The sequence below is a fragment of the Mustela erminea genome, chromosome 17 (genome assembly GCF_009829155.1).
Source record: "Mustela erminea isolate mMusErm1 chromosome 17, mMusErm1.Pri, whole genome shotgun sequence".
Taxonomy (NCBI): domain Eukaryota; kingdom Metazoa; phylum Chordata; class Mammalia; order Carnivora; family Mustelidae; genus Mustela; species Mustela erminea.
In genome coordinates, this window is record NC_045630.1 from 39,917,385 (window position 1) to 39,942,385 (window position 25,001).

Consider the following 25,001-nt stretch of genomic DNA (forward strand, 5'->3'; position numbering starts at 1 on the left):
TTTGCTTTTCTTACTTTCCTTCTATTAATCATTTATTATCACTAACTGGATTAAAACTCTTTTTTGGTAGAGAGTGTATACAAACTATGTTTATATGCAGAAAGGCTTTCCAAGTGTGTGTATTGTGGCAATTTGAAAGGTATTCTTTATTGGACGGCACAGGAAGATAACTAACACAAGCAGGAAAACTGGGTCAGCGGACTGGGATCTGCCACGCACTGCCTGGTTACATAACTTCTCTGAGCTTTAATTTCCTAGATAAAATCTGGATAATAAAATCATCCTCACCACACTAGTTCAATTTATTTCCAAATAATCCTTTAGAATAGATATTCTGCAAAGGCTAGCATAATATTCCTTATTTTTTTAAAGGATAGAGGTTTTTATCTAGATCTTCCAGGATTACAGTGTTTCTTCCCTTTAAAGAGTGCTGCTTTCCCAATTCTATGATGGGAAAAGAAGAGAGAGAGAAATGTTAGATTTCTTTTCTAAATAACCTCAAGATATATCATTTAAAAAAAGAAGAAGAAGAAAAAAAAAAAAAAAAAAACAGGACAATGACGTTGTTCCCAGTAAGATCAGCCCTCTGCTGTGTTTCTTCTTTACCTGGTAGGTGGTACTGACTGACAGGCAGGGAGAGCTCTTCCAAGACAGTTTTAAAGAGGATTGATGTCTACTTTAAAAGTTACAATTAATCTTAAACTCTTCTGAAGTTAGGAGCCCTTGATTAACCTAATGCATCCCTGTCTTAATCCCCATTAATACAGTGTGGGGACTAGAGTGGATTTAGGACGATTTTCCATCTTTTAAAATAGTTTCTTGTTTTTGAGGTTATTCGTAAATTATTTTAAATCAAATAAGTACGTAATTGACTATGCATAGAATTAGATTAGTGTTTCAGTATTATTGTATTTTTAAACATTCATCAACTCTTCATAGTTTTTAATGTTTAAAGGTTTGTCTACTGGAAAATTTTTCAGTGTTTCTTTGCTCTGAAATTTAACCTTCTTCCTGAAGCAAAGAAAAAAAAAGAAAGGAAGAAAAGGAAATATATGTTTTATTACATTTTTCCAAAACCCACGGGCATATTTTGTAATTGAATTATATCGGGCTTTTATAAACTATCCCTTTATGAATAATTAATCATGTAAATAACCAATTTACAAAAAAATTCTTTTTTTTTTTTTTACTAGAATAAAACCTCCTTTTATACATAAGGCATAATGCTAGTGTGATGTTTGGAATGAGCTGAATAAAATGAAAAATTCAAGTCACAACTGAAGCTAAAAACTATTTTTTTTCATAATGAAAATTCATTATGCCAATAGTATAACCATTGTGACTTCCACAAACTGTAGTTGGCCATGCTTACTTTTAGCAAGGAAATACAGTGCCCTTGATCTGAGACTTTGCAGGAATGGTTGATTAATCCCTCAGTTTGGAAAGAATAGTCACGTTGACTGATATTTAAAATAATTTGAGAATTAAGCCCTAGTAAACATACCATGTCAGTTATACAACTTGTCTTATTATGCTGAAATTCTTAAACAAGTAAATTAATTGTGAAAAATTAAGAGTAACACATGTATTAAGGAAAATTAGTATTTTTTTCTAGAAAAAACATACCAGTTTTTGAATAAAGTCAGACCTTCCTTATATAGATTGCTTAAAATTTGTCTGTGGAGGAGATAAGAGATGCATAATTTTTTTAAAAAAGTTTTAATGTGAAACAATCAAATATTACGTTGTGATTTACTATGTTACATTACACATGAATGATTACAATAATATTTGTTGAATATTGATAACATCTTTCAAATTGTCTATGTCTATGTTCCATTCAAAAGTCAGTCTACAATTTAAATTCCTCCAAGCTTTTGACTTCATTCCCCACAACTATGTTATTAAAATACCTTACTATTTTTGGAAGATATTGTGAAGGTATTTCTGGCTTCATAAATTATATGGGCATCTGTTCTTTCAATCAACAGGATACCAAATGTTTTTTACATCAATCTGTGTGAAACAATGTATATAATACTATTTTATTTCCCATGAGCTTTTAGTAAGCACTGACTTGGTAGTAAAAAAATGTCTGAATGATTAGGGTGGTGGAAAGGGGAAGAAAAAGAATAAACAAAAAATGTATTAAAAAGTACAGTCTACAAAAATTTAAAAAAGAAAATAGAATAAATAGACTAGGATGAATAGACTAAAAATAGAAAATAAAAGGGAGAATTTATGGTATAAAAGTAGCTATGGTACTTTTCTAGGTTTCTATTCTACATAGAAATTTAAAATTAATGAGATTAGCAGAACTTGACAATTTTAACTACAAAGCTGCTCCTCTATTAAAGGATTTTTTTTTAAATGGTTCTAATATTATGTAAAATACTATATTTGGAAAATACAGAAGTTTATAAATATTTTTGATATTAAGTTCAGATATGCATTACATGGATTTTGTTTTACTCCATCAAAATCATCTTTATAAGAATTCATGCTTTAAGAATGAAAAATCTAAAGCAAACTTGGACATGCAAGGACTTTACTAAGATAACCAGCAGGCTGCTATGTTCTCTCCACAGGTGACTTCAAGGCTGAGAAAGGATTCCAGCCACAAGTCAAGAATCCATTACAGTTAAATATCATATTGCTCAATAAACCTTATGAAAACGAAAGGCTGTAGCACAAGTTATCCATCAAGTACATGCCATATGACATATTTGGATTAATTGTCTAAAGGACTTATGCATTGATTTGAAAAATGACCTTGTCTAGACCTAAGATTCTGTGATTTGTGTAGTTTTTATTCTATTTTTTAATCTTTCTTTGTCAAAATAATTCCTATAGAGTTTTATTCATATTTCCTTCACTCTGCATTTTTAAAAAATAAATAGGCAAAACCCAATATTTAGTGACAAATGTCACAGTGTTTGTCTCTTCTAAGAAATATTAATAGATCAGTTTGTTTCTTGAACAATAAGACCATGTGGCAACTCAATCACTGAAATCATAATTGGAAAGAGGAAAGACAAAAGACCTCATTCAGAGGTTACTTTATGTTTGTACCAATGTAAGAATGTTCCTTATTAAATGTGTAGCAATAATCCAGATACATTAACAATTTTATATGACTAATTATATTCTTTATAACTGTTTCTTCTCCAAAAAAAAAAGTTACATGGAAATTATTGTATGTTAAAATATGTTTTGAGATTGGGAGAGAGACAGAAATAAGAAAATGACTTCATAGTAAGAAAGTTTCCTTCTCATTCAAATCTTTAAATCTTCATTTTTGGCTGCTTTCCTTTCATATTTACAGATTTGCAGAAAATTGGATGGCTTAAATTTGCAGTAAGTACCACGAAATATATGAAAGTCTATCAGACATGGAGGTACGCCTTCGTTGATGTTCTTAGGTTAAAGTGGGAAACTGTAATTTGATTTAAGCTATCTTTATGAATTTAATATTTGCAACCCAACAAAGACATCCCCCCCGCCACCAGCACCACTAATCCAGCTAGCAAACTCTTAGTCCCGGCAAATAGATACTATTTGTACTAGATTTTTGGAAATTATTCCTTTTGGACTTATTTTACGAGCAACCTCTCTCCTGTATTAATCATAAATGGTTATTGGAGACTAATACTGAGGGAAACTAACACAATGACACATCTGCAGAACTGTTTTTTTTTTAACAATTAGTTATTTACTATTAATAGTGGAGGGGCGCCTGGGTGGCTCATTGGGTTAAAGCCTCTGCCTTTGGCTCAGGTCATAATCCCAGGGTCCTGGGATTGAGCCCCGCATCGGGCTCTCTGCTCAGCAGGGAGCCTGCTTCCTCCTCTCTTCTCTGCCTGCCTCTCTGCCTACTTGTGACCTCTGTCAGATAAATAAATAAAATCTTTAACAACAACAACAACAAAAATTAAGTGGCTTTATAGCTTATAATTTTTAATCAGTGGAAGGTATGAATCAGATAATTTTGGATCAAAGTCAATTTCGGTGCTTTTTAAAATATCCCCTCTGAAATGCCAATTAAATACACTACTCTTCCCAGTTTCCTGTCTTAAAACTAGTTTTTAGTGTTTCCCCAAAGCTGTTAAGAAGCTGCAACATTCCAACCATGATGCTAGCGATGAGGAAATTACACAAATGCAAATACTGTTACATTTCTTCGGCAAGAGGGTCTCAAAAGCATAGATTTGCTGGGGGAAATATTTAGATGTCAAAGAATTTGAGACATTAGACAATAGACATGCCCACAAGTGTCTTAAATAACTTATGGAAGTGATGATGATTATTGTGCAAATAGACATATCGTATAGCCATAGAATAAAGACAAATATTTATTTCCTAAAAAATACTAAATTATATATTCGATTGACACAGAGACTCAAAAGTACTGGATAATTTGAGGCAAGCTATCAGAGAGTGACAGAATTCTATGGTTACTGCCCACCTCACCTCATTATCAAATTCTCTCTATATAATTACTCAGCATCTATTTTTAACACTTTTTTGTTGCATAATTATTAGCTAAGAATTATCTTTAATTGTGTAAGAAGACAACATAATGTTCCATATATCCTCTGAGACTTTTAAAGGGCATTTAATGTTGCCTGTTGAACTTTAAAATGAGGGGAGAAGAGGGAAATATAATAGATTAATAACATGTACTCCAAGAAGACATAGGATTCTAGTGTCTATATTATATATATTTTCTCTGTGGACTCTAAGAATGAAAAATAGGTACACAAATAATTTCATGAAAGTACTTTTTTGTATACTTCTCTTTCTTTGTCCATTTCCCCCACTAGACAGTGAGATTCTTGAGGTCAGGAATTGTTTCTTCGTCATCTGAGGACCTGATGTAATTCCTTGAACATGGTAGGTGTTCAGTGTGTTCTTGTTGTCTCCTCCTTAATTCTCTGGCACACGTCTATATCTAACTGCTCAACAGACACAGTCAATGTCCCATCTATCCCCCGTTCTTCTGACTTTATATAAAACAGTGTAGAAAGAGCTAACTTCCATTTTGGGGTCCCACACATCTGGATGGCCTGGAATCTCAAGTCTAAATCACAGAAGCTAATCATCTTCAGAGGTTCTGGTGTGGAAAAGTGCAAACAGGTCAATGCTCATCAGGGATCTTGGCCACAACCCAAATGACTGACATAAAGCAATGCACGGGGTTAAATTACAGGCAAATAATTTTTTTTTCTTTAATAAAAGCATCTTATTAGATTATGAATTTTACTCTGTTGTGCAATGGACCATGTATTTTCTTTCGGATGACATGAACAAAGATAATCATGTTTTTAACCCTTGCAATCATAAATACGTGTCTGGCCCCCAAATAACCTCTTGAGAGATTTTATATGCCTTATGATATTTTCATTTTTGAAAACATTTCTATATTATCTCAATTGAACAAGACATGCGGGTACTAATAATTTTGGGACCCATTCAAAACTTTATTCTTTAACTGTCCCCAAGTTTTTTTAGTAAAAAGCTATATAGAAGAGAACAGAGAGGCAGTGATGTGCTCTGGTTAGATGAAAGTTCTTCCTTACCTACTTCTGTTCTTACCAAGACATATCTTTAGGAGTGAGTTTCATGCCCTCTATCCAAATTTATGAACCACATACTGTTCCCTCCTTGAGGTCCAGTAGAAATTATTTTCCCATCTCATTCCTTTTTTAGTATTGACTCTAAGTGGGTGTTCAGAACAAATATCCAAAATGAACTTCTCAGGTATTTCATTCAGCACAGGTGAAAATTAGATTTGTTGTTTTATTCCAGTCCTTGTGAATCAATAATCAACGATTTTATGCACCAAATTTTGTAACATTATGGGTTTTCCAGCGACTCTTGAAAACTGAATCACGCTCAAAGGATCTAGAGATTTGTCTTCTTTCAGTATAATGATGTACTATAGGTTGGTTAATTGAATTTAAAATGAGGTTTAAAAATAAATGGAGTTGGATTTAAAGACAATTCCCAAAATGTGATCAATGGCAGATTCTCTGGCCTGTAGTGCCACCTCCCGAGGCAATTAACACCAAGAAGTCAATGGAGTTCGGATGTGTATACTGGGCCATGTTTATCCAAAAAAACCAGTCAAATCAACATAAATACTGATATTTATAAAACAATCTCAGCGAGTGGAATATTTAGTCCACAGAGGATTTAAAGAAACACAAGGACATATTTACTAGTAGTTAAGATACTGTCAAGTATAATATTCTTAAGAGAAAATGTTCTGGCCTTTTACAATTTTATTTTTTTAATTACAATCATTTCAGCTAGAAGATATTTGCCCCAGAAGATACCATTAGAAAAACCCTAACAAAATCACAAAATAAGTTATTCTAGAGTCTTCCTTCACTAACATCTCTTTTGCTTTTATTAAATTCAGCTTACATCAATGTCCAAAAAGTTGGCAGTCATTCCACTGTCATGCTATCACTCTTAATTTTTCAGTACATCATTCTCTTTGAGATAACGATACACATTGTGGTCATCTGTGGCCCTTGTATTGTGCCTAAAATTGCATTTCTTAATGTTATGCTGGATTTCTGCTTGTTGCTCAAAAGAATAACTCTCACAAGAAACCAACAAATTATATCATATAGTTACCCAAAAGGCTAAGCATCCCCAAAATAGTTTCAGACATATTGACTAATTTGAGCAATCCAATTAGTTTCTCCCCATACCTCATACTTACCACAGGGAAGGCATATTTTACATAATGAGATTTACAGAAAATTCTGTCATTCTGGAGAGAGAGCTATAAAAATATATTATGCTTCAGTCTATTTTTGGCTTTTATTTTCTGGCAAAAAAAGGAAAAAATAATTTTGGCAACGACTTGTCAAAGAGTCCCCTCAATTCTTTTTGTTGTTTTAGGGTAACAAAAATATTTTTATGAAACAGAGTTTTTGACCTAAATGCTCATTTCAAAATAGTTTCTTTCACATTCTCAATTCTACTCTCTGCTCAGTTTTGTTACGGTCACTTGAATGATATAAAATTTTGTTAATTTATACTGATTTAAGAACCACCATAAAAACTCACAGTTCTATGGACACAAACTACAAGACTATAACTCTAATAAGCAATGTTAGCTTCATGAAATATCTTTCAAAGAGCATTTTTAAGTTACCACAGTTTTCCCATCCTATATGGGAAACATTTGAAGGCACTCCAGAGAAATATCTGTTTTGGGGGGATACAAAATTAGTATCAAAAAGATAAAAATATCTATTGGAGACAAAAGATAAAGTAAGCTTTCTCTTCTATTATGGGAAATAGCCTAAGGGACAAGTCAGAAGTAATGGCAAGGGCTTCAATTTTCCTACAGCCTTTAAATATAACTTTTTACTTCAGTTAAAACCAATATTACATTGAAAGTACAATTTTCACAATGTTTCTATAGTTTCTAAAGATATCTTACTGGAGTGGATAGTAAAATTTTAAATTAGATGTACATCCATTATCACATATTTGGAATACTTTAGAAGAAATAATGGAATAAATATATATATATATGTAGCACACAGAGAAATTCATATATATTTCAGTATATTTACATATTTACATACTTATTTACATACTTACATTTACATATTTACATACTTATTTACATACTTACAAACAGTATATTTTTCCAACACATGACATTTCTTCTTTAGGACAATTTGTGTGTCTATTGGATGGTGGGGGTGAGAAAGCAAAAATATATTTTATTCAAAATTCTATACTTACTGAGGTTGAGTCTTTACAGTTATTCCATGCGAAACAGGACATTTCCATCTGGAGGAATATTTGAAAGAATTAAGATTGATGATCTGCTCTAAGCTGACTTATCTTCATGCTTTTGTACATCGTCCTATGAAACATTTGCTCAGTACCCATTCCTTTTCTTTTTATATTTTTAACAATTTCAGAGATTGGTGCACAAAAATGTATGCCAGAGCTGTTTTCAAATATCCTTCCACAGGAATAAGGCTGGATTTGGAGGCTACATCAGTTTTCTTACTTTACGACTTTATATAAAGTTTGTTTCGGAATTCTCAGTAGATTGTGTTCAGGTAGTGGTCACAAAACCTTGCAAACATAAGGAAAGTCTGCAGGAACCTAAATTTCAAACTTTCAAATAGGAACAATCCATTTTTTTCTTATGTCTAGAAACAAAGATGAAAATCAAACACTCTACTTCCATTGCTAACTTAATAATTGCGCATCAAAGCCTCAAATACAAGTAAATAAAATATTTCTACATCTAAAGCTACCATGGTTTTTTCTTAGTAAAGTGCACCACAAAAAAGCAAAAAGAGAAGGAGAGGAAGGAAGGCGGGAGGGAAGAAAAGGGAGGATTTTTAACTGGCAGGCTTGAACTACAACTTTATCTTAAGAAAAAGGAAAACCACCCTTTGAAAAGTGCTTTATCTTGGTTTTCCTTTGTAAAATTTTAAATTATAAGAGTTTATGTTATAATTTCAGAGAATATTAATATGAGGACTTGACATCAAATAAGCATGTATTATATCCTAAGTAAACAGGTATGTACTACTTCTTTGATTATAGATTATTAGCTGAAAGTGAGTATAAATTTGGATTACCTCCCATTCACTTGAAAATACAAACATACACTCTCATAAAATATCTTTTTATCAAAAGACAACACCTAGAGTTTTATAATCGTTAAATCTAATATCATTTATCTCCTATTCAAATTGATTTTTAAGCTGTTTTAATTTTTTCTGCCTTTTTTTTTTCAAGATTTTTTATTTATTTATTTGACAGACAGAGATCACAAGTAGGCAGGGAGACAGGCTGAGACAGAGAGAGGGGGAAGCAGGCTCCCTGCTGAGCAGAGAGCCCAATGTGGGGCTCGATCCTAGGGCCCTGAGATCACGACCTGAGCCAAAGGCAGAGGCTTTAACCCAATGAGCCACCTGGTGCCCCTCTGCATTTTTTTTTTTTTTAAATGCATGTAAGAATCTAGGATTTCACAGTTCCTTCACATTAGTGTCCTCACACTGGTGCCACATGGACAGCCAGTCTCTCCACTCAACCTTTCCTTCCCAAAAAGCCACTAGGAAGTAGGTTCGATCTCAACATGTCATAAAACAAACTCCCACTCATTCTGTTTTTGAAGAGCAAAGTTTAATAGATTTTTTTCCTTTGTTATTTTTCTTTAAGACAAGAAGTTGAGTGCTTTCTGTTTTGCAATAAATAAAAACTTTTTATCTAATTCTTAAAGCCCTGGATGTTTGGTCGTCTTCTTCCTCCTCCTACTTTCTCCTCCTGCTCTCCCTCCTCCTCTTCCTTGCCTTCCTCCTCCTCCTCCTCCTCTTCCTTTTTCTTTTCCCCTCCTCCCCCTCCCTCTTGCCCCCTTCCCCTTCCCCCTCCCCCGTCCTCCCCTCTCCTCCTCCTCTTCCTTCTTCAGAAATAGCCACCTTATTTTTCAATATTTGAAATGAAGAAAGGTCAAGCATAGCTTGTAAGCTAAAGAATGCACGGCCTACAGAACTATATATCGGACCTTAAAGTAGAATTTTCTCAATATATTTTCTCATTATTGAATTGACTGATTTTCCAAAAATAAGATTAGAAGGCTCAACTTTTACCTAATCTATGTGAGAAATAGTTTAAATTTAAAAATACATTGTAAGAGACATTTATCAACCTGTATTATTAATATAGATATTTAGGTTATGGATTAATTATTACACTAGTTTGAATTTTGCTATTTATGACTTTGTCTCTTGCCTTTTACCCCCAACCCAATCTAAACACACCAAAATATAGATGATTGAATTCTTAAAGTATAAAACTAATTCTAAAGGTCTAGAAAAATAGAAAGTAGGAAGTGGAAGTCCCCACAAATAAGAAAAAAAAAAAATCTGAAGCCTTGTCTGAGCAGGAACAAAGCTCATTTCAGAGGTCTGCAATCTTCTGTAACGTCAGGCATCAGGAGCTACCCTGGGCCCCTGTCCTTATCTGTGACAGAGTCACGGCCCCATTCTTACCTCTACAATTACCAGAAGAATCAATAAGCAAAACAATGTGCTAGCTTTCCTCTATGACTCCTTGATAAGAATTAGGGAGTATATTTTCCAGAAATAAATGAAGAACTAGGTGACAAGTAAATTGGGGCTTGTTTGTGTGTTTGTTTGTCTGAACACAGAATTCATTGTAAGGACGTTCTCTGCATCATTATATGAAGTAAAAGGAAAATACTCAGAAAAGGTCAGATGAACCATTTTTTTTTCATTCTCAATGAACAATAACTGAAGTTAAAAATAGTTTTCCATTCATTCAAAAAGAGCAGTCATGTAGCAAGAGAACTCTTGAGAGTGCAGGGCAAGATGGTGACCCTTTAGGCTGCCAAGGCCTGAATTGGCAGGGTGAGCCTACCAGTGTCTCTTAGCTCCAGGCCCCTGTGCCATGGCAAGAAAGGGCAGCATCAAGACCCCTGAGTACATCAGCCTTCACAGTGCATGGATTGAAAAGGAAGCAGATGTAACCTGCAAAAGCTGACGGTGGGGTGGGTTCGTATCTCCCAGAGAACATTCCAAGGTGCCTCTTGGCTCTCTATCAGTGCTCAAGGGACAGCCTTTGGGTGACAGGACCAAAGACTGAGGAAGTAATCTGCCTCAGGGCTGTGCATTTCCCCACTCAGGCATTTCTCCTCAAGGAGGACGCAGCACATAAATCAGAGACAGAAGGTCTGTCCCCACGGAAGCCGAGGTATAGCTGATTGGGTGAAGGAGCCATTGTCCCCAGCGCTCGACTGTCTGTTGAGAGTGTGATTACAGGCTGGAAAAATGCAGCCTTTGCAGAGGTTCAAGTGCCTGAATTCTAAAACAGAGATTAATTAGGGCGGCCAAAATTCAAAGTACTGAAATAATGAACAAGTTTTCAGGACAAATGGAATTAATTTATAATGTATAGTAGGCAGCCTGCCCAATGGGTGTGCCCTTTGGACAAGTAAAATAATTAAAAGCCTACGTGTTCTACCAACTCTATGTGAATTTTTTCAACTGATTTCTACAACCCTTGCTGGAACTAAATATAGCATATGCTTTTTTAGCTTGACAAATAAAATCTGCTAAATGGATTAGATGCTCACTATTACACAAGAATTGGACTAACTAATAAAGTATAAGCATGGCCCTTAATTTTAAAAACCCTCAAAAAACCCTCAAAGTATCTTTTAAGAAAGCAGTTCTCTCTTTTCTCTGATAAGGTTGAAAGAACATGCTTCGGTGTTACACTGAATCTATTGCCACTTTAACAATGAATTAATTACTATGTGACTTGAAATTTTTCTCTTCAGAAACGTTGTCATATTTATCAAAAATTCCAGAAACTGTGCTGAAGGAAGAAAATAACTGATACAAAATTGTGATCAATAAGGTATACAGTAAAGCACAATCTTTAATGTTACCATGTACTTTCTTGCTTTAGGATGAATATAATCATGTACAGAATTTGGACTGACGTTATCAAGAGTAAAACTCATTCCATCCAAGGGGGGATATTTAAAAGAGGTTAAATGGTCTGGCTGGTAATGTTTTGGTGTGTTTGTGAGATCAAACAGTAGTTTGGAATAAACAAATCCGTGACAGGAAACTATTGTCATTTTGTTAACTGATTATTTGATAAAATGCAGCTGTATATTATAAGAGTAAAAATAAGTGCAGAAAAATCCATAACACAGACTACGACTAAAATGCTTCAGGTTCTGAGTGTCACTGTTACATGTGATATGCCTTTTAAAAAATAAAACTATATATATATACATCTCCAGTCTTTGTATATATATATTTTTTTCAGTAAAACTTTCCACATGTCCCTTTCTATCCTAAGTTGCCTTCTGTGCATTTTGATGTTGTTGTCATAGAGGGTAGAGACTGGGAAGGAAATTCAGTGTTCATTTATTTGTTCTTTTCATTGCCTTCATTTGTAACTTTTAACTGTGATTCAATCCCTGGTGTACAGTAACTAACTTGTATTGAATATGTGTACATGTCAGATATTTGTCTTCAACTCTCTCAACATCTCTCTATACCTCAGTTTGGTTGGCTCTCTTATTACCAAATCCACAGTCCTCACCATGGTTTACATGAATGGTCTAAATGGTTTCTCTCACTTTTTCTCTTACCCCTCTTCTCACACACTCTGCTCTAGTGTACTTGTGTCTCCTTGCCATTAACAGAGCATGTAAAATTTGAATTAGCCTCAGGACCTTTGCACAGGCTGTCCCTGCTATCTAGAACATTCAACCATCAGTTATCCCCATAGCTTATTTTTCTCTCTGCATTCATGTTTCTAGTCAAAGGTCACCTTCTTAATAAGGCCTTCCCTCACCACTTCAATCTAACAGTGTCAGATCTTTCTCTCTACACACTTAATTCTGTTTTATTTTATTGCTTAATTTTATTTTGCTTAATTGCAAATATCACCATAGGACATTACACTAGATATTAATGCAGTCACTTAGTAAATAGAAAATGAGTACCTGATAGATACCAGGCCTATAAAGTGGGCCTAGATTCTTTGGATACAGCCGAAATCAAAACAGACAAACATCCCTGCCTTCATGGGGTTTACATTTGAGTAAGGAAGATGCAACACAAACTAGACAAATTAATAAAAACATATGGTGTGTTAGATAGTAATGAGGAATAACTATTTTTAGAAACAGAGCAGAAAAGGGAATTGAACTGTGACAAGGGCGGGACTGAAATTTAAAGTAGGTGCCCAGTGAAGGTGGTATAAGAACCCGAGTGCGGGGAGGAAGCTAGCCTTTTAGACAGCTGCAGGAAGGAAACTTCTGGGCAAAAGAAAGAGCACTTCCTGTGGGGTTGGAGGAAGGGGAGGGGAGGTATAGTTTATCAGTTGATTATCTCTCCTCTGGAATGGAACTTCCATTAGAGCTTCTGTCTGTGTTGTTCACTGCCAAATCCTCAAAGCCTAGAACAGGAAGTTCTGACTAAGCATGTGTGAATGAATTTAATAAGTTAGTTATCCTCAGTTTACCAATGATAAAACTGAGGCAAAGCAGTTAAGTGCCCTGCCCAAAGCACGCAGGTAGATTAAGATTTGAACCCCAAAATTCTAACCCCGTAGTCTTTGTGCTAACTCTTACCTTCTGCTACTATATGCTAGTTCTTTCTGACAGTAAGAAAGTCTACGTGGTATGTAGATTAAATGAATGAACTGGAAATCACAAAAGACTATGAAAAGAAGGAAGGAAAGAAAGAGACTCTTCTAGATTACCTATTTTTATGTCCAGTTTTAGGTTTAGACTCAGAAATATTAACACATCTCCCAAGGTTAATTCCAGAATTGTCTGAATTGAAGGCAGACGTGATCACCACTAAAGAGAACAGCAAGGGATGGGTAGTTAGCCTTGGACCTTATCGTGGATTCATGTGTGACTTTGGGCAGTATTCAATCTCTGTGTCTCCATTTCCTCAGATGCAAAATGGGAAGTTTGGGCTAGACAATCCCTAAATCCTTTTCTGTTTTAATGTTCTCTTTCCTCTAAATACAAAGTCCATGAAAATATTCTGGAAAGTTTTGAGCAATTCTTGTCTACTATGAGATGAGTAGAAATCTTCTGTGAGGAAAAACGGACATACAGAGGCAATCCGAGGGGAAAGAGCTTTAAAGAGAAGGCAAAGGGGTGTAACAATTTATGTGTCAGAGAAATAATATACAACTATCAGACCAATATGGCTGGAACACGGGGTGAGGAAAGAGGCAAAGAGGATGTTGGAAGATGCTTAGGTTCTGAGTTGAAACCATGAAGAGTTTTTAGCACTGGGGTGAGGAGTCTGGATACTATTCGATGGGTCATTGCATGTATGAACAGCTCCCACACACAATCTCCAAGGCTGTTGTTGACTTTTCAGATAGGTAGCGGTACATCTACATTGTGGGCTAGAACAAAAATTAATGTTTTTTGTGCTCAGATGCTTTCTTTGACATGAATTGTTTCAAGATGAAGAGGACAGGGAAGAGACAGAGATTTAAAGAGTGAATACATTTCACAGATGTTAAAATAACATTGGAAGACCTTCCTTTCTCCTTTCTTTCTTTCTTGCACTAGGTCGTCATCAACTGTGAGGCCTGTGCTCTGTGCCCCCATGTAGCTTCCACAGAGTGGAAGACCACATTATTAAATAAATGACAGAGAAACTTACTCCTCAAGTCACTTTACAGTGCGTAGGGTGTAAGACTTAAAGGACAATTCTAAATCGATTATAATCAATTTTAGAATTTTCAGTTGGCACTAGGTACGTGAGAATGGTCATGGTAGAAAAGAGCTGCAAGTTTTCTTTCTGTTGTTGGTTCACTGGTCAAGAAAGAAAGGAAAAATAAAAACAGGTTATAGAGAGCCCCCCACCACCACTTATTTTTCCCTCTCTTCTTTTCCCCTACCACCTCCTCTTCCTTATTCCTTGTTATGCTTTGCAGCAGTCATCTGGGTGAAAAGCTCAAAAAGTTGCCTTTACAGACTGTGTGATTCACCAGTCTTTGCACAGTATTGCATTTCTTGATGACTCACATGTTGGATCACCCATGTGTGCCCTTCATTTGTAACTGGAGATTGTGTTTGTCTCCTAGAGTTGTATATAATTCACATGGCCAGTAGCACATTTATACATCTATAGTATAGGCCAATAAAAAAGTAATAAATATTTTTCAGCAATAGCTTGTCAAATGCACCTAAGAAAATTAGTAGAAATCCATTTTTGAACAGAAAAGTCAAAAGAAAATATATATATATGTATATAAAACACATATGCAAAAAAAGTGTAGATACTCTGGATTTTGATCATATTAGAAAATTCCAGCCACTTTAAAGTCTAAATATTCAAGTTAACACATTCAAATCAAATTACCACCATAAAGAAGAGGGACCAAATTCTAGAAATTGCTACAGTGCTTACCAGTACACTGCATTCAAAAAATAAAAGTCATGTGTATCGTAGTGGTTGTTTCTAAGAAACAAAGGAATTGTTGCACTGATGGTTTTGATGTGTGTGTGTATCACATATATCTATATTTTAGTAGCATATATGTATATATATTAAAAAAAATCCTTGCTTTAAGTAGTGAGTTTTTTAGAAGTAAATTAATAGATAATCTCAAACTTTATTTTCCCCTTCCCAGTAGAGCCCTCATATTTCTGAAGCAGAGACAACCACAGACCCCCCCATATTTCTCCATATTTTTTCTCTTCCTTTGCCTTATTAAATACATCCAAATTTTATTTTATTTTATTTTATTTTATTTTATTTTATTTTATTTTAGTTAATACCTCTTTTACTCTTCTATCCCCATGTATTATTTTAGAATATGTCTTGCCTTCAAACAATTCAGAGTCTTAAAAAACATTCTGGGTCTCACTTTGTGTACCTTAGTAGAGGAATATTTGGAAGTGACAGGAAAATATCACTGCAGATGGACCACTTCACAAACTTGAAAACAAATGGACTCTGGTAAGGTATCCTCTGAGAATCAGAACACAGCTCTTCTAAAGATCCATGACTATATCAGCTGTCAACGGCAGGCTTTTTCCAAAGCTGATGTCTGGGAAACAATTGTTTATACTTTGTGTGGGGGAAAAAAGTCTCTTCAGTTAGCTAATCTATCATAAGAAAAACAAAGTTTATTCCCTTAAATGGGGGAAAATGAGGACAAATAACCATTCTCCTTTGGAAATGAAATTGTGTTATACAAATATTTCAGAATGTTTGCATTTTTAAAGTAGTGTCTATAGTAAGAGTATAGTAGTGTCTATAGTAAGAAACATAGGTATGTTTCTAGTCTTCTCTAGTGAAAAATATTTTAAGAATATTTGCTTGCATCTGAAACTATTCTAATATTATTACCAACCATCTTTTACTAACAAATTTTGTTTTCCTTTCCTTGAGTTTAGTTTTAAGTAATCATTAAGCCCTGTTCTGTTTTATGCTAATGAAACTGAAATGTGGAGGAAGTAAAATCAACTGGATAAGAGTAGAGATTACCTGAGAATTCATTCTCCAGGAGAGAGGGGCCATGTGAGCTGTGACTTAGCAGAGCACAGGCATTCCTCCTGGGATTGGCATACAGATGTCTCTAGGTGGAAATGAAGCCCAGCAGTGGGAGAGGGGAGAACAAACACACTCGTAATAAGAGGATGTAATATCTGTTTTCTTAATAGAAACCTAAGAGGGGTTCTGTCTGTATTTTGAAAAAGCACTTCATTCATACAGTTCCGTATTTTAACATTTATAATGCATTTCTCCCTCTTCTTTTTGAAAAGACATTATAATAAAAGGGGCAAAGATAGGGGCGCCTGGGTGGCTCAGTGGGTTAGAGCCTCTGCCTTCTGCTCAGGTCATGATCTCAGGGTCCTGGGATCGAGCCCCACATCGGGCTCTCTGCTCAGTGCGGAGCCTGCTTCCCCCTCTCTCTCTGCCTGCCTCTCTGCCTACTTGCAATCTCTGTTTGTCAAATAAATAAATAAAATCTTTTTAAAAGGGGGGGGGGGCAAAGATATTTCGATGAAGTGACTTGAGGGTGCATTTTTTAAGGCTATATTAAAAAAAAGGTAAATTCGTGATATTTATACTTATTCATTTGCATTTGAGTTGTGTGGAAACTATAGTTTAGTTCTTTGACATGGAACTGGATTAATCCAAAAAATAATGAGTAGGAGATACCCTCTTCCTCATATGTTAATGCACAGATATGATCTGTATTTACTAAAATTCAAAGACAGCTAGGTTACAAATAGTTCTAGCAGTGATTACTGAATTTTTCTATGGACTAAAAAAACTAGCACCTTGGAAGATATTGCATGGTGCTACTGATCCACCATCAGCTGTCAAGACCAGCTTAGGTGGGAACCCTTTGAAGGATCCAGTTTCGGAGTACCTGCACAGTTCCTGTCACATCGGCTCGGGATTAGTATGATCTGCAGCAAAGCTTCAAAGTATTTTTAATACTACAGAAGCACAAATAGACTCTAAGTTGATATTCAGGAAAATTTCTCACAGTAATTCTTCCTAGGAGTAATGAGATTAAGGTGCAGATGATGGAGAACTATTTTTAAACTCAACCAATCTAAAATGTGATGCTTATTCTGTTGATAAAAGAAGTACGGTATAGGGTAATTTGCATACTTTGCCTATTTAAAAAAAATACATATATTTACGGTACTTCCAGTCCATGAGCATGGATTGCTTAAGAGTTCAGACTTTAACTTTGGGGATACAATATGTTAACTTCAACAAAAACCAATGGAGTCATGACTGCTTAGGTTATGGGGTGGAGGAGGAGTATAAAGAATGGAACAGAAGGGGGCGTCTGGGTGGCTCAGTGGGTTAAAGCCTCTGCCTCTGGCTCAGGTCATGATCTCAGGGTCCTGGGATCGAGCCCCGCTTCGGGCTCTCTGCTCAGCAGGGAGCCTGCTTCCTCCTCTCTCTGCCTGCCTTTCTGCCTACTTGTGATCTTTGTCAGTCCAATAAATAAAAAACATCTTAAAGAAAAAATAATGGAACAGAAGACCCAAGTTTTTGATGTACCACTTATCAGCTATGAAATCTTAAACAAATGATTTAATCTCTCAGAACTCCGTTCCTCAAGACAAAATGAATAGCTCTCAACTTCCCAGTCAACTTCACGTTGCTGTGGTGCGGATTACCATAGCTAAGGGAGGAAAGAATCTATAATGGTTAAAATGGGTGTTGGTACCGGGAAGACCAAGTTTGAATTTGGGCTTCTGCCACTTTCTAACTGAAGGGCCTTATATATTTAACCTTTCAAAATCTCAGTTTCCCCTTTATAAAAGGGGTATAAGAAAGTTGAGCCAGACTGACTAGCTATCCATCTCTCTATCATCTGTCTGGTAATCATCCCACTGTGAGTGCTGGCAAATATTAATAAAACAGAAGAAAGTATTTTTCTGATTAGTATTCCATGTAAACGTAACCTATTATTAATGGAAGTAGTGTGAGAAAAAATTGTACTTTTCAAATGTGTTCTTTAAATTGAAACTTTATGTCTAAAGTTAAAATTCTGAAGCAATTACATATTATTTAAGTTAGAGAATAACAAATAGGATATTGTATCAATCTAATTATAGTCACTGAAAGAAATGAATGCATTCAAGTAAGAAGGGAACGTCGTAAAAGAAAAAGTATGAAAAGTATATTCTCTCTGTTCTTCCTCCTTCTATCAATCTTTAGAAAGTATTTTTAGGTTTTCTTTTGACATCTAGGGGAGTAGTACCTGCTTGGGAGACTGACTTATAGGAGTTGTTAAAAGTCATTATACCTGAAGAAAAGAGAAAACCGCGACTCAAACAGACACTTCTACACCCTTGTTCACTGCAACACTGTTGATAATAACTAAAGGGTAGAAGCAACCCACTGTCCATCAATAGACGAAGGAATTAATGAAAGGTGGTATATACATACACGGGAATATTATTCACCCATAAAAGATGAGGAAGTTTTGTTACAGCATTGATGAACCTTGAAGATGCTGAGTAAAATAAGCCAATCCCAAGAGGACAAACACCGTATGATGCCACTTGGGGTACCTAGAGTAGTCAAGTTCATGGAGACAGAAGGTAGAATGGTGATTGCCAGGACGGGAGCAGGGAAGGAGGGAATGCAGAGTTCTTGCTTAATGGACATGGAGTTTGGGTTTAGAAAGATATAAAATGTTCCAGAGATGAATGGCGGTGATGCCTGCACAATGATTTTAATGTATTTGATGCCACTGAACTGTACACTAAAAATGGTCTAAATTTTAGGTTATACATATCTTTTACATCATAAAAAAATCTTCCCTATCTAATAATTGTCAGTACATTTCCCTGCCTCCTTAGAATCGTAATCACAATCTTGTTTTTGGTGTGTATTCAGTATGTCCAAAAATAATCTGAACGGGATGTGGAAAGGGGAGTAAAATTGATCATTTTTGTTTTGGCTGAATCATCTCATTTTAATCCCCATTTTCTGAGTTTAAAATAAATTCATTTAATCTATGTTACGATAACCAAAATGGCTTCTGGGTTTGCTTCTTCTTCTAGCTAATGGGTTTGGACTAGAATGATTGATTGATTTAGCAAGGCAGGCATTTTATAGAAACACCCAAATAGCTCCCTATAAATGGAACTGAGGTCTGTACACAAAGAGTACTCATACAAATGCTGCAAGTATTTACAATTGGGTCCTTTAAGGAAAGTCTTATGTAACTGAGTATCATAATATTCTTTATATACCCTCATCAGATCTTTAAAATTTCACTTTTCACATACACCCTTATTCCATCCATAAGCTTTTAGACTCCAAAATTCCCATTCTAGTCCATTAGAACATTTCTCTCCCATGTGTACCAAAGGACATATGCAATGATATTTATAGCAACAGCATGTTTAACTGTAAAGCAGACAATAACTCAAATGTCAAAGAAGAGAATAGAAAAAGAAATTGAGGGTATTTGCACAATTGAATACTGTATAGCGGTGAAGTAAACAAACATATTATTATACACAATAATGTCCATGGCCCTTAGCAACATATTTAGTGAAAAAAGCTAGTGCTAGTAACATTTTTTCAAAGCTCTACACAAGCAAAACTATCACACGTACATAAAAAGATAATCCCAAAATAAGTCTCAAAAGTGGCAGAGCCATTGTGAAAATCTGTGTAAGTTACACTGCACACTTCAAAGGACATCATTCATATCGGGCCCAGCTGGATATGAAAGTACACATCTTGTGCATTTGTAAAGTACACACTTTGCACAACTTCATACGTAATGGACTGGGTAACTATAACTTCTGGGGAAGAAGGGAGAAAGGGGAGAAGCAACACTTTCCATACATTCTAATTCTTAATTCTAACTCTAATTCTACTGTTCTAATTCTTTTTTTTTTTTTAAGAAATTTATTTATTTATTTGACAGACAGAGATCACAAGTAGGCAGAGAAGCAGGCAGAGGGAGAGGAGGAAGCAGGCTCCTTGCTGAGCAGAGAGCCTGATGTGGGGCTCGATCCTAGGACCCTGGGATCATGACCTGAGCCGAAGGCAGAGGCTTTAACCCACTGAGCCCCCCAGGCGCCCCGTAATTCTTAATTCTAACTCTAATTCTACTATTCTAATTCTTAAACTGGATAGTAGATTTATAAGTATTCATTGCATTGCAATAATTTTTTGTATTTAACAAATGATAGACTCCTAGAAATGATTCTAGGATATATCTTGGGTTTTAGGATAGAAGAGAGTGCGGATATAAAGTCAACTATTTTTCATACATGGAGAATTTTTTTATTCTACCCTATTCTTTCACCCCTAAAAATCACTGTTTGTTGTTGTTGTTGTTGTTTGTTTGTTTGTTTTGGTTACCTAAGAAAAAAATACACATCCTAAATCAAAATATTACACTATAGGACCCCACTTAGCTACATCAAATTCTGAAAATTAAATATTTGTCATGATTTCTTGTCAAATACTAAGTATGAAGACATCCAATCCTGACTCCATGAAAAAATGATATATTAAATTGTCCCAAGCTCAGTATATATCTTCTGCAGTTCCTCAGATAAGTAAAATATGTTGAACAATTCCTGGCACATCTAGATTGGGAAAAAGATCTAACTTCTCAAACCTACTGTATGTCTGGTGATTCCCATCATTCCTACGCAATATGTAGTGCACAGCATACTCTACTGTGATTTTCTACACAAAATTATTAGGAATAAAATTTGTTTAAAATTGTTTGAAAATTAAGAATCAATTTACTTGTAATGGTTGGCTCTTTCCAAAACAGATGGACATAATCTAAGTGTTTTCGGTTGAAGCTGACCTAAGGTAGAGTCACTTTCATTAAAAAAAGGGACACCTGGGTGGCTCAGTTGGTTAAGTCAATGCCTTTGGCTCAGGTCATGATCCTGGCATTCTGGGATCGAGTCCTGCATCGGGCTCCTTCTCGGCAGGGAGCCTGCTTCTCTTGCTGCCTGCCTTTCTGCCTGCTTGTGTGTACTCTCTCTCTCTGGCAAATAAAATCTTTAAAAAAAAAAAAAAAGCCTCCCATGGTGACATTAAAGTCACTTATTGCAACAAGCATCTTGTATCTCAAACTTAATTTGATTTAAAAATATTATTTTATTTTATTTTAATTTTTTTAAGATTTTATTTATTTATTTGACAGACAGAGATTATAAGTAGTCAGAGAGGCAGGCAGAGAGAGAGAGGAGGAAGCAGGCTGATTCAGGCCTTGATCCCAGGACCCTGGGATCATGACCTGAGCCTAAGGCAGAAGCTTTAACCCACTGAGTCACCCAGGCGCCCCTAAAAATATCATTTTAAAAAGTTAGGTAAGTCTAGTTGAAAGTTCATGAAATTCTCATGATATATTTTTGAAACATGGAAACAAAGTTATCCGTCAGTTACTAATCTAATGCACTTTTAGACAAAATAAATTTTGCTTTTTAAAATACCTGTTATAACCATTTATAAATATAGATAATACTGGATAGTGTTAAGGTATAAGATAGTTGATTACATATTCTTGCTGATTTCTTTAATAAAGTTCTTAAAAAATATATATGCATAGATATATTTTAAAGATTTTATTTATTTATTTGACAGAGGGAAAGAGCGCACACACAAGCTGGCAGAGAGGCAGGCAGAGGGAGAGGGAGAAGCAGACTCTCTGCTGAGCAGGGGCTCAGTGTGGGGCTCGATCCCAGAACTCTGGGATCATGACCTGAGCTGAAGGCAGCTGCTTAATTGACTGAGCCACCTAGGCATCCCCAAATTTTTATATTTTTGAGAAAAAAACTGTTTCTGTAAAAAATGTAACATCTTATTTTCCCATCTGCAAGGCCATTCTAAGTGAAATACTCATTTTCAGAAAGTTTTGATTGGTAAATCACTACAATAAACATTACGTTAAAGGAACGCATTCAAAACTTGTTTCTCCATTAACATTTGAAACACCATCTATATTTGTGTGATACACAAAAATGCAGAGAACAGCTCCTTCCGTTTATATATAATAATCTTAACATTAAATACTTTGCTTTAAGAACAAAATATTTTAGCTATTATTCTTTAATGGACACACATTCTTGATTTTCACTTCATATTTGTCTATAATAAACCATGTATCATTTCATATCTAAGAAAGATTAAAACCCTAAAAACAAACAAGCAAAAAAATGTGGAGAGGGGTTATCACAATAACAAGGGGAAAAAAACCTACAAATTGGTTTAAATTAATTAAGTTAAAATAGTATAAACCAAAGTATGTCTTTTGTCTAGCTTGATTAGGTCAACTCATAAACCCAGTTTAAAAAACAATTTGCTCCATTTTTCCAGCAAAAGAGAAAAATGAGGGCAAGTACAGTATAGGAGAATTTTTAAATGAGACATACTGACAGATTATAATATGGTGTCTCATCAGATGACGTGGTGTTTTGACTACTTGACTGCAGTAGGGCTATAATTTAAATGCCATTAAAGACACATAAGCTCTAGCATGGAGACAGGAATACTGTAAAATTTTTTGGTCTGTAGTCACAATGCAGATAAAATTGTTCCTTTGATCTTTCAATGCCAAAGTCTGTTGTCCAGAAGGGAAATGTCTTTGTGCTTCTGTCTTAAGCTAAGACAGATTTCATTTTCCATCTAAGTCATTTTGTTAACGCCACATAAAAAGTAAAGTGTATTTTATCAGCAGAGCTTAGTTTTCTTTCATTGTTATTTTAGGTTACTTTATGACTATGTAGTGCTCAAAAAAAATGTGCTCAAAATACACACATCTGGGTTTAAAGTGACTAGACTCTAATTCCAAACGTCTTGAGGTGTTTACTGGCATTTGTATCTTAGGAATTAAGAACACTGTTGTTTTCTTCTCTTCTTTTGTACACGTTTCTTAAAGAATAAGGACGTATTTTGCTTTTAAGACTTAGCAGAACATAAACATATGTTTGACCTCTGTGAGAAACCTCACGAGCTAGTAATTTGTAATAAAATTTAATGTAATAAAATCATTTGCAAAATCAGTGAATTCACAGTGAATTCTCTCCTGAGCAAGTCTCTTAATTATTGAAAATCTGTGATAGTTAACAATTTTTTAGCTTTAAATTCTACGTATATATGTTACATTTTAAGGGGAACATAATCTGGGAGATGTTCATAATAGATTCATTATGTCTTGTTCTTTGGAAAATCCGACAGTAAGAATTACTCATTGTGATTTGCACATAGTCCTGATAGCTCATTATAAATTCATGTAAAAAACAAATATTGTTTTTAGACTGCAGGATGCCAGTGATAGTTTCCAGAATCCATTAAACCTTAGGTCTTAAGTATTCACATTTTGATTCTTTTAATTTTAAAAAATGAGAGGTAATTTTAAAAAAACAGATCCCAAGTTAAGAATATTTTTGCCAAGATTGAATCTAATATTATATAAATATCATTTGTTTCTTTTCTCTGTTCTCACACATAAGAACTATTTCCAGTTTCTTTTCAAGGTGAAATTTTGGGGATGATTGAAGTAGTATACTTAAAGGCCAAAAATCATATTTTTATTCTGTCAAATCCTACTATCTGCTAAAATTTTGATAATAAACTACTAAAGTCAGGTTGGAAATAGTTTAAAAGTGAAATGTCATATGCACAAATAGTATTTATTTTTTCTTCCTTGATAATTGGGTTCTATAATGACATAACAAAACTCTAAAAGTCAACTTTCTGACAGTTTTGAAAATTAAGTCATTTAAAAAACGAGAGAAAAAGAAAAAAAGCTTATTCAGCACTATTTCTGGTGCAGGTCATGCTCAAAGGACAATTTAAATGCATCAGGCTTTTCTAACAAAACACCCATCCATAAGCAAACAAAATCACAACCAAAGCTTGTACCTGAACTCTTCATTAATGCTGTTCTTCTAACTATTTCAGAGAGTGGTTTGTATTCAGGAGCCACGGAGGCTTCTTTTGTTTCCTGTCCCAGTGTGGGGACGAATGGAGGGGTTACTGTTAAAAAGTCTTTGCCTAGCTTTTGTTGTTGCCCATTGGTGGCATATTATTAGTATAGACTCTATAGAGTGTAACCTCCCTGAGAGCAGTGTCCTATGCATTCTTCTTTATCTCCCCCAGAGCTCAATACATATGGTAGATGACAGAAGTCCCCACCTGCTGGATGGTGTACCCGTGCCTCTTTTGTGTAGTAGATGGATTCCTCGACAATGAAAAGCACATCACTGGCATATTACCCAAACGCCTGCAAAACATAAATGATGTGTAAAAGCACCATCATATAAAAATAATTCTGCTTTGCTAATTTTGAAAATAATGCATCTGTCTATGAATGTCTAGGAAGAACCCAAGTTTGATATAGAATTTCCTATTACTCAGTGCACTTTGAGGAAAAGTGAATTACAGTTAAGATAACAAGTAAAGGCCAGAGCATGAATAGCAACAAAAAAAACTACCCGAGGAATACACTGTATATTTTGTATCTGATTTTGAGATTTAAAAAAAAAAAAAATCACACCAACAACTTTCTGGAATCCGTAATTGCTAATGGTTATATAAGTATCAGCCCCAAGCAGATTGCCTAGCAAGATTTTCTGGAGCACTGATGGTAAACAAGCCAATAACTATGCAAACAAATATTGCTTTTATGGTTATTTAAACACTCAGTATACACTGGAGTATTAAAATACTAGGAGAAGACACAATAACTTCTGCTTATCAGAGGAATATTTGTATAAAACTGACAAAATGCTTAAGCATACACGGAATCAGTATTACAGGAAATTTATTATAAACCCAGTGTAAAAATATTTCTAACCAGAAGGCAATACCAGAGATTATAGTCACTAGAATAGAGGACATGAAAAATTATTTTAAATCAACTATTTAATTATGAAAGAGAGAGAGATTGAGATTTCATCACTT

General features: G+C 34.9%; 1 long non-coding RNA gene across 2 annotated transcripts in view; it reads right to left on the reverse strand.

The window, feature by feature from the left end:
* Window positions 1-4,339: 4,339 nt before the first annotated feature.
* Window positions 4,340-25,001, reverse strand: part of LOC116576089 — a 66,556-nt gene continuing 45,894 nt past the window's right edge. The window contains exons 3-6 of one of the 2 annotated variants that reach the window (XR_004280045.1): window positions 24,234-24,321; window positions 16,062-16,150; window positions 7,774-7,821; window positions 4,340-6,841 (exon numbers count right to left, since the gene is read on the reverse strand). This is a non-coding gene — a long non-coding RNA (uncharacterized LOC116576089). The remainder of the gene's footprint in view (window positions 6,842-7,773; window positions 7,822-16,061; window positions 16,151-24,233; window positions 24,322-25,001) is intronic. The other variant, XR_004280044.1, reaches the window with a different exon arrangement.